We start from the raw sequence: 9410 nt of genomic DNA, 5'->3' as shown, positions 1-9410 counted from the left end.
TTTGCTCACATCGTATATAGACTTATTTTTCTACTGTATTATTGACTGTATGTTTGTTTAACTCCATGTGTAACTCTGTGTTGTTGTATGTGTCGAACTGCTTTGCTTTATCTTGGCCAGGTCACAATTATAAATGAGAACTTGTTCTCAACTTGCCTACCTGGTTAAAGAAAGGTGAAATAAAAATAAATAAATACATTTCAGTTCACTGGTCACCATAGCAGCACCCACCCTTAGCACGCACTCCAGCAGGTATATTTCACTGGTCACCCCCAAAGCCAATTCCTCATTTGGCCGCCTTTCCTTCCAATTCTCTGCTGCCAATGACTGGAACGAGTTGCAAAAATCACTGAAGCTGGAGACTCATAATAAAGATGAAATAATAAAATAAACATATCTGGTCATGGCAGCTTAATTCACTAACAGGTACTGAGAAAATCGATTATGTTACTTGTTTACTTGTTATTTGTGTTAAATATTTCCATTCTGGGATAGTTGCTCACTGAATTGTTAGCACTAGTTGGTCACGCTGCTGCATTGGCTACAATGTAAAAAGACGTAGCTAGCCAGCATAAAATCTAGCTTAGTTGCCATGATGCCATCTTGACCTTACAATTGGGATGCATTGTTGAGGGGTTCGAGGGGTTTGTGCTGATTGTACAGAGATTGTGACAGCCGGTTAAATGGCGTCCCTTGACAAGGCAAGATCAAGATGTATGTCAGGAGAAGAACAGTATTATCATAAGGAGACATATACTCGGAATATGGAGGAGGAATGGAGGGAAAAGAGAGGCAGAGGAGGTCTAAGAAAGAGAGGGAGGAAGAGGAGGTCTAAGAGAGAGAGGGAGGATTAAGGTGAGCTCGAGTCATTTAAAAATGGTGTAAAAAACGGAGATGTTAAAGTGGTAGAAAATGTAAGCAGAGTGAGTTGAATACAGGAGGAGGAATGGAAGTGAAGGAGGGTGAAGTATCTGAGGTGGTAGGTGTGGTGAAGTTCTCAGAGCCCGAGGCTTACACCGAGGGTCAGGTTAAAGATGATTCTACGTTAGTAGGAGTGACGTTTTTGGAAAAAGTGGACCCATGTCTCTTGGCTGATCCATTTGTGGGTTCAGGATGGGTGAAAACAGAGTTGGGTGCTGTGGAATCAGTGAGGGCAACCAGAAGTGGTCTTGTGATAATTCTTTGTGTTTCTGGTGGTTAGAGGGAGAAGGCGCTCTGTGTTAAACTAATGGGGGCAAGAGATGTGAATTGTTTTGCTCTCAAGGAAAGAGCTCCACTGAAAGGAGTGATTACTGGGATAGAGGTAAATGTGAAAGTTGACCAACTGAAGGGGAAGATTCCGGTGTTTGTGATGCTTGGTGCAACACAGACAGGGTGGCGTGAGTGGTGAAACAGAAGAGTCGTAGTCTGTTATTTAGAGTTTTGATGTTGAGTCTTTCCCCCCAAAAAAGAGATGTTAGGATATATGTTAATCTGTACGAGCTTTTGTGCCAAATAAATTACGTTGTTACAGGTGTCAAGCTTATGGGCATGTGGCAGCAGTGTGTAGGAGGGAGGTTCCTATGTGGCAGCAGTGTGTAGGAAGGAGGTTCCTAGATGTTCCTATGTGGCAGCAGTGTGTAGGAGGGAGGTTCCTATGTGGCAGCAGTGTGTAGGAGGGAGGTTCCTATGTGGCAGCAGTGTGTAGGAGGGAGGTTCCTATGTGACAGCAGTGTGTAGGAGGGAGGTTCCTAGATGTTCCTATGTGGCAGCAGTGTCCTTAAATCTGCGTATTCCTTCAAAGCTCAGTTGTCCTGAGTCTGCACAACTCTGCCAGGACCTAGGATCAAGAGAGACGCTCAAGTGTTTTAGTACTATATCTCTTGACACAATGATGAAAATAATCATGGCCTCTAAACCTTCAAGCTGCATACTGGACCCTATTCCAACTAAACTACTGAAAGAGCTGCTTCCTGTGCTTGGCCCTCCTATGTTGAACATAATAAACGGCTCTCTATCCACCGGATGTGTACCAAACTCACTAAAAGTGGCAGTAATAAAGCCTCTCTTGAAAAAGCCAAACCTTGACCCAGAAAATATAAAAAACTATCGGCCTATATCGAATCTTCCATTCCTCTCAAAAATTTTAGAAAAGGCTGTTGCGCAACAACTCACTGCCTTCCTGAAGACAAACAATGTATACGAAATGCTTCAGTCTGGTTTTAGACCCCGTCATAGCACTGAGACGGCACTTGTGAAGGTGGTAAATGACATTTTAATGGCATCGGACCGAGGCTCTGCATCTGTCCTCGTGCTCCTAGACCTTAGTGCTGCTTTTGATACCATCGATCACCACATTCTTTTGGAGAGATTGGAAACCCAAATTGGTCTACACGGACAAGTTCTGGCCTGGTTTAGATCTTATCTGTCGGAAAGATATCAGTTTGTCTCTGTGAATGGTTTGTCCTCTGACAAATCAACTGTAAATTTCGGTGTTCCTCAAGGTTCCGTTTTAGGACCACTATTGTTTTCACTATATATTTTACCTCTTGGGGATGTCATTCGAAAACATAATGTTAACTTTCACTGCTATGCGGATGACACACAGCTGTACATTTCAATTAAACATGGTGAAGCCCCAAAATTGCCCTTGCTAGAAGAATGTGTTTCAGACATAAGGAAGTGGATGGCTGCAAACTTTCTACTTTTAAACTCGGACAAAACAGAGATGCTTGTTCTAGGTCCCAAGAAACAAAGAGATCTTCTGTTGAATCTGACAATTAATCTTAATGGTTGTACAGTCGTCTCAAATAAAACTGTGAAGGACCTCGGCGTTACTCTGGACCCTGATCTCTCTTTTGAAGAACATATCAAGACCATTTCAAGGACAGCTTTTTTCTATCTACGTAACATTGCAAAAATCAGAAACTTTCTGTCCAAAAATGATGCAGAAAAATTAATCCATGCTTTTGTCACTTCCAGGTTAGACTACTGCAATGCTCTACTTTCCGGCTACCCGGATAAAGCACTAAATAAACTCCAGTTAGTGCTAAATACGGCTGCTAGAATCCTGACTAGAACCAAAAAATGTGATCATATTACTCCAGTGCTAGCCTCTCTACACTGGCTTCCTGTCAAAGCAAGGGCTGATTTCAAGGTTTTACTGCTAACCTACAAAGCATTACATGGGCTTGCTCCTACCTATCTCTCTGATTTGGTCCTGCCGTACATACCTACACGTACGCTACGGTCACAAGACGCAGGCCTCCTAATTGTCCCTAGAATTTTTAAGCAAACAGCTGGAGGCAGGGCTTTCTCCTATAGAGCTCCATTTTTATGGAACGGTCTGCCTACCCATGTCAGAGACGCAAACTCGGTCTCAACCTTTAAGTCTCTACTGAAGACTCATCTCTTCAGTGGGTCATATGATTGAGTGTAGTCTGGCCCAGGAGTGGGTGGGTGAACGGAAAGGCTCTGGAGCAACGAACCGCCCTTGCTGTCTCTGCCTGGCCGGTTCCCCTCTTTCCACTGGGATTCTCTGCCTCTAACCCTATTACAGGGGCTGAGTCACTGGCTTTACTGGGGCTCTCTCATGCCGTCCCTGGAGGGGGTGCGTCACCTGAGTGGGTTGAGTCACTGATGTGGTCATCCTGTCTGGGTTGGCGCCCCCCCCCCCCCCCCCCCCCTTGGGTTGTGCCGTGGCGGAGGTCTTTGTGGGCTATACTCAGCCTTGTCTCAGGATGGTAAGTTGGTGGTTGAAGATATCCCTCTAGTGTTGTGGGGGCTGTGCTTTGGCAAAGTGGGTGGGGTTATATCCTTCCTGTTTGGCCCTGTCCGGGGGTGTCCTCGGATGGGGCCACAGTGTCTCCTGACCCCTCCTGTCTCAGCCTCCAGTATTTATGCTGCAGTAGTTTATGTGTCGGGGGGCTAGGGTCAGTTTGTTATATCTGGAGTACTTCTCCTGTCCTATTCGGTGTCCTGTGTGAATCTAAGTGTGCGTTCTCTAATTCTCTCCTTCTCTCTTTCTCTCTCTCGGAGGACCTGAGCCCTAGGACCATGCCCCAGGACTACCTGACATGATGACTCCTTGCTGTCCCCAGTCCACCTGGCTGTGCTGCTGCTCCAGTTTCAACTGACCTGAGCCATAGGACCATGCCCCAGGAATACCTGACATGATGACTCCTTGCTGTCCCCAGTCCACCTGACTGTGCTGCTGCTCCAGTTTCAACTATTCTGCCTTATTATAATTCGACCATGCTGGTCATTTATGAACATTTGAACATCTTGACCATGTTTTGTTATGATCTCCACCCGGCACAGCCAGAAGAGGACTGGCCACCCCACATAGCCTGGTTCCTCTCTAGGTTTCTTCCTAGGTTTTGGCCTTTCTAGGGAGTTTTTCCTAGCCACCGTGCTTCTACACCTGCATTGCTTGCTGTTTGGGGTTTTAGGCTGGGTTTCTGTACAGCACTTTGAGATATCAGCTGATGTACGAAGGGCTATATAAATACATTTGATTTGATTTGATTTGTAGGAGGGAGGTTCCTAGGTGTGAGACGTGTGCTGAAGGGAATGAGACAAAGGAATGTGTAGCATTGGGGAAAGTAGTGGTATGTGTTAACTGTAGGGGTGCCCATGTGGCTGGGGATCAGAAATGTCCCGTGTGAGAGAGGCAGGTTGAGGTTTCCAGGGTTAGAGTAGTGCAGAAGTTGACCTATGCTGAGGAAGATGGGTCAAGGGGGAGGGATCCTGAGAGGACTGGTGTGACTAGTAGATATGTTCCAGAACAGAGGGAGGGATCCTGAGAGGACTGGTGTGACTAGTAGATCTGTACCAGAACAGAGGGAGGGATCCTGAGAGGACTGGTGTGACTAGTAGATCTGTACCAGAACAGAGGGAAGGATCCTGAGAGGACTGGTGTGACTAGTAGATCTGTACCAGAACAGAGGGAGGGATCCTGAGAGGACTGGTGTAGTAGATCTGTACCAGAACAGAGGGAGGGATCCTGAGAGGACTGGTGTGACTAGTAGATCTGTACCAGAACAGAGGGAGGGATCCTGAGAGGACTGGTGTGACTAGTAGATCTGTACCAGAACAGAGGGAGGGATCCTGAGAGGACTGGTGTAGTAGATCTGTACCAGAACAGAGGGAGGGATCCTGAGAGGACTGGTGTGACTAGTAGATCTGTTCCAGAACAGAGGGAGGGATCCTGAGAGGACTGGTGTAGTAGATCTGTACCAGAACAGAGGGAGGGATCCTGAGAGGACTGGTGTGACTAGTAGATCTGTACCAGAACAGAGGGAGGGATCCTGAGAGGACTGGTGTGACTAGTAGATCTGTACCAGAACAGAGGGAGGGATCCTGAGAGGAGTGGTGTGACTAGTAGATCTGTACCAGAACAGAGGGAGGGATCCTGAGAGGACTGGTGTGACTAGTAGATCTGTACCAGAACAGAGGGAGGGATCCTGAGAGGAGTGGTGTGACTAGTAGATCTGTACCAGAACAGAGGGAGGGATCCTGAGAGGAGTGGTGTAGTAGATCTGTACCAGAACAGAGGGAGGGATCCTGAGAGGAGTGGTGTGACTAGTAGATCTGTACTAGAATAGAGATATAAACAACTGATATATGTTTCAGTAAGATTGGATTTTTAGCATTTATGGCCTGAAGTAGGCCTAAATAGATGTAAATAGTGGAGTAACACATTTTCTGTTGTTGTGAGTGTAGTGTTAGATGGTAAGGTATTTATTTTCAAGCAAAGTATAAGGGAGTTATACTCCAGTCCAGTAGGTGACGGTAATTACATTATTTAGATGCCCGCCGCCGTTAAACGTCAAAGAAGATGACGTCATCTCTGACAGAGCGGAAGTAGGAGTTCCTGGCGCAAGCTAGCATTAGCATAATGTCACTTTGACAGCTAGCATTAGCATAATGTCAAGAGACCTATCAGCTCGAACTACTTTATTTTTTTTTACCAGATTTGAATAGAAACACAACGTAGAGTTGGTGTCGGTTGCGGAAATACGCTTGGTCTGCGACAATCAAACCAGAGCTATTAACTTAATCAACTACCGTTGTTAGCCTGATTAACGCTAGCTAGAGCTACAGAGAAAAGGTAAGCTTTCTTGACATCAAGTTAGCTAGATGTGTCATTGACCAGCCACTGTTGTGCTAACTAGCTGACGCGATGGTCATGGCTAGTCCGCATTTACCCATGTCAGTCTAGCTAACCTTACCAGTCGAACGGTGTTGTTGACGGATTTTCTAGCTAATAGGCATTATATGACTAGTTGGCGAGCGAGCTGACCGTATTTCATTAGCTACCACGGTGTGTAGTTAGCGGGAGTTTGCTAAGTAAAGATAGGTTAGCTAACTAGATCACCAACCACCACGATGGAACTAGAAGCGAAAGTGAAAGTAGGCTGGCTAACTCCGAGAGGACTGGCTGTTTCTCCATTAACTTGTCCAGTAACTTGTTTTTGTTGTTGTTATTTAGAAAGTTCGCGTAGAAAATAGGCGACAATTTAATTTAAGGGTGCGTTTCCATTGAACCAAGTGTTTGTCGATAAACTGGACGTAATGACGATACACACAACGTTACATAACAGTGTTGATTACAAATATAGTGGTTGAAGTGTTTCCAGAACCCATTTAGACAAGTTGATCATTACATTGGCGACAGCCTGTATGCCCTCTCGCCTCATGTGGGAGTCAGCATGGATAGAACGCATTCATTGAATAATATTTGTAACACTTTTTTTTATGTTTAAAAACTAGTTCACTGCATCTGACATGGAGCCCAGTTTAATAATATGACCATATGTCGCAGCTGCGTGCCGTAGTTTTGAAGTAATCGCAAAAAACCAGGCCATGTTTTAGGGCCTTTTTCACCCTGCTCCTGTACCAGTAGAGCTTCCGTCCCCTCTCCTCGCCCCTACCTGGGCTCGAACCCTCTGCACACATTGACAACAGTTACCCGTCGCCCCACAAAAGCAGGGAAAACAACTACTTCAAGGTCTCAGAGCGAGTGACGCCACCGCTTGAAAGGCTTTTATTGTGCACCCAAAGCCATTTCACAGCGGGTTACACTCCTATTAGCTCTGAGCAACAACTTCCCAGCCCATTGTTCTGCGTTACAATGCCGGCTTCGCGTTAACCCTGTAGGCTTAGCTCATGTCATTTGTTAATAATAAGAATAAGGTTAGCAACTTGGTGGGCAAGCTCACTGTTCGCCTGGGTAAACGTTGTTGATAGCGATGGCTGGCACATGTTCTGGTCATGGTTAACCAATAAAAAATAGTAGTTAAATCTAAACAAAACTCATGTCCCTGTCCTCTTTTTCAATATGTCGCCGATTTCATTCTTCATTCAAAGACTCAATCATGGAGACTCTTACTGACTGTTGTGGCTGCTTTGTGTGATGTATTGTTGTCTCTACCTTACTGACTGTTGTGGCTGCTTTGTGTGATGTATTGTTGTCTCTACCTTACTGACTGTTGTGGCTGCTTTGTGTGATGTATTGTTGTCTCTACCTTACTGACCGTTGTGGCTGCTTTGTGTGATGTATTGTTGTCTCTACCTTACTGACTGTTGTGGCTGCTTTGTGTGATGTATTGTTGTTTCTACCTTACTTACTGTTGTGGCTGCTTTGTGTGATGTATTGTTGTCTCTACCTTACTGACTGTTGTGGCTGCTTTGTGTGATGTATTGTTGTCTCTACCTTACTGACTGTTGTGGCTGCTTTGTGTGATGTATTGTTGTCTCTACCTTACTGACTGTTGTGGCTGCTTTGTGTGATGTATTGTTGTCTCTACCTTACTGACTGTTGTGGCTGCTTTGTGTGATGTATTGTTGTCTCTACCTTACTGACTGTTGTGGCTGCTTTGTGTGATGTATTGTTGTCTCTACCTTACTGACTGTTGTGGCTGCTTTGTGTGATGTATTGTTGTCTCTACCTTACTGACTGTTGTGGCTGCTTTGTGTGATGTATTGTTGTCTCTACCTTACTAACTGTTGTGGCTGCATTGTGTGATGTATTGTTGTCTCTACCTTACTGACTGTTGTGGCTGCTTTGTGTGATGTATTGTTGTCTCTACCTTACTGACTGTTGTGGCTGCTTTGTGTGATGTATTGTTGTCTCTACCTTACTGACTGTTGTGGCTGCTTTGTGTGATGTATTGTTGTCTCTACCTTACTGACTGTTGTGGCTGCTTTGTGTGATGTATTGTTGTCTCTACCTTACTGACTGTTGTGGCTGCTTTGTGTGATGTATTGTTGTTTCTACCTTACTGACTGTTGTGGCTGCTTTGTGTGATGTATTGTTGTCTCTACCTTACTGACTGTTGTGGCTGCTTTGTGTGATGTATTGTTGTTTCTACCTTACTGACTGTTGTGGCTGCTTTGTGTGATGTATTGTTGTCTCTACCTTACTGACTGTTGTGGCTGCTTTGTGTGATGTATTGTTGTTTCTACCTTACTGACTGTTGTGGCTGCTTTGTGTGATTTATTGTTGTCTCTACCTTACTGACTGTTGTGGCTGCTTTGTGCCCAATAATGTTTGTACCATGTCAAATCAAATCATGTTGAGTTGCTACCATGCTATGTTGTTATGAGTTGCTGAGGAAATATTGACACAATACAATCATCCAAACCGAGAAATGTAGGCAACATTAGTCCTAACTGAGGAAATATTGACATAATACAATCCGTCATATTTAGATAACTCTCGGCTGACAGAAACTACAATATGAATTAGCTAATAGCAATTACTATTCCAAATTCATCACATCACAGGTGAGCTCAACATTGATCTAAATAATATAGTAAAACCCTTTCTAGAATCGACAGTAATCCGACGATGGGGTAGTTTGTGTTGCCCGCCATGTTTGTTTTTTAGTGCCAACCAAAGATAATAAGAGGAGACCAGATACATTTGGTCTGTTTGCAATATGCATGTTGAAGGGGGGGTGTGTTGTCTACGATCATCCACTTCCTTTCATTCACTTCTGGCAGTTTACCTGAAAGATGAGTGAACCATTCCTTCACGTCGTTATAACATCTTTGGTCTGACAGAAGTTTACGTGACCTCAGAATGCATTGTATAATGTCAACGAACATTGGCGCCACACACAGCTGCCAAATAGTTTAGGATTAGCTCATTATAATCAACCTTCAAAAAAGTATTTTACACACATCATAGGTGTCCATTATAATCTATGCAATAATCAGAATGCATTATTTGTCACCAGTACTTGAAAATGTGACTAAAACAGTAAATACATTATGATACATACATACTTCATGCTACAGTAGAAACAACACGATATACAGGAAACAAGGAGCTTACTTTGATAGGAAAGCACACATGTCCAAAGTTATTATTTGTACGGAGAACAACAAGGGTTAGAAAATGTGCCAAATCGTGCAGGACACAC

At 44.3% G+C, this 9410-nt stretch overlaps 1 protein-coding gene across 1 annotated transcript in view; it reads left to right on the top strand.

Moving 5' to 3' along the window:
- The first annotated feature begins 5832 nt into the window (after positions 1-5832).
- The window catches only part of LOC139369015 (inhibitor of nuclear factor kappa B kinase regulatory subunit gamma), a 37534-nt gene continuing 33956 nt past the window's right edge, over positions 5833-9410 (top strand). Inside the window, exon 1 of the mRNA XM_071108587.1 lies at positions 5833-6091. The gene's annotated coding sequence lies outside the window, so the exon portion shown is untranslated. The remainder of the gene's footprint in view (positions 6092-9410) is intronic.

Source organism: Oncorhynchus clarkii, chromosome 16 (assembly GCF_045791955.1).
Source record: "Oncorhynchus clarkii lewisi isolate Uvic-CL-2024 chromosome 16, UVic_Ocla_1.0, whole genome shotgun sequence".
Classification (NCBI taxonomy): Eukaryota; Metazoa; Chordata; class Actinopteri; order Salmoniformes; family Salmonidae; genus Oncorhynchus; species Oncorhynchus clarkii.
The sequence above is the reverse complement of the archived record's forward strand: the minus strand, read 5'-3'. Positions and strand labels throughout refer to the sequence as shown.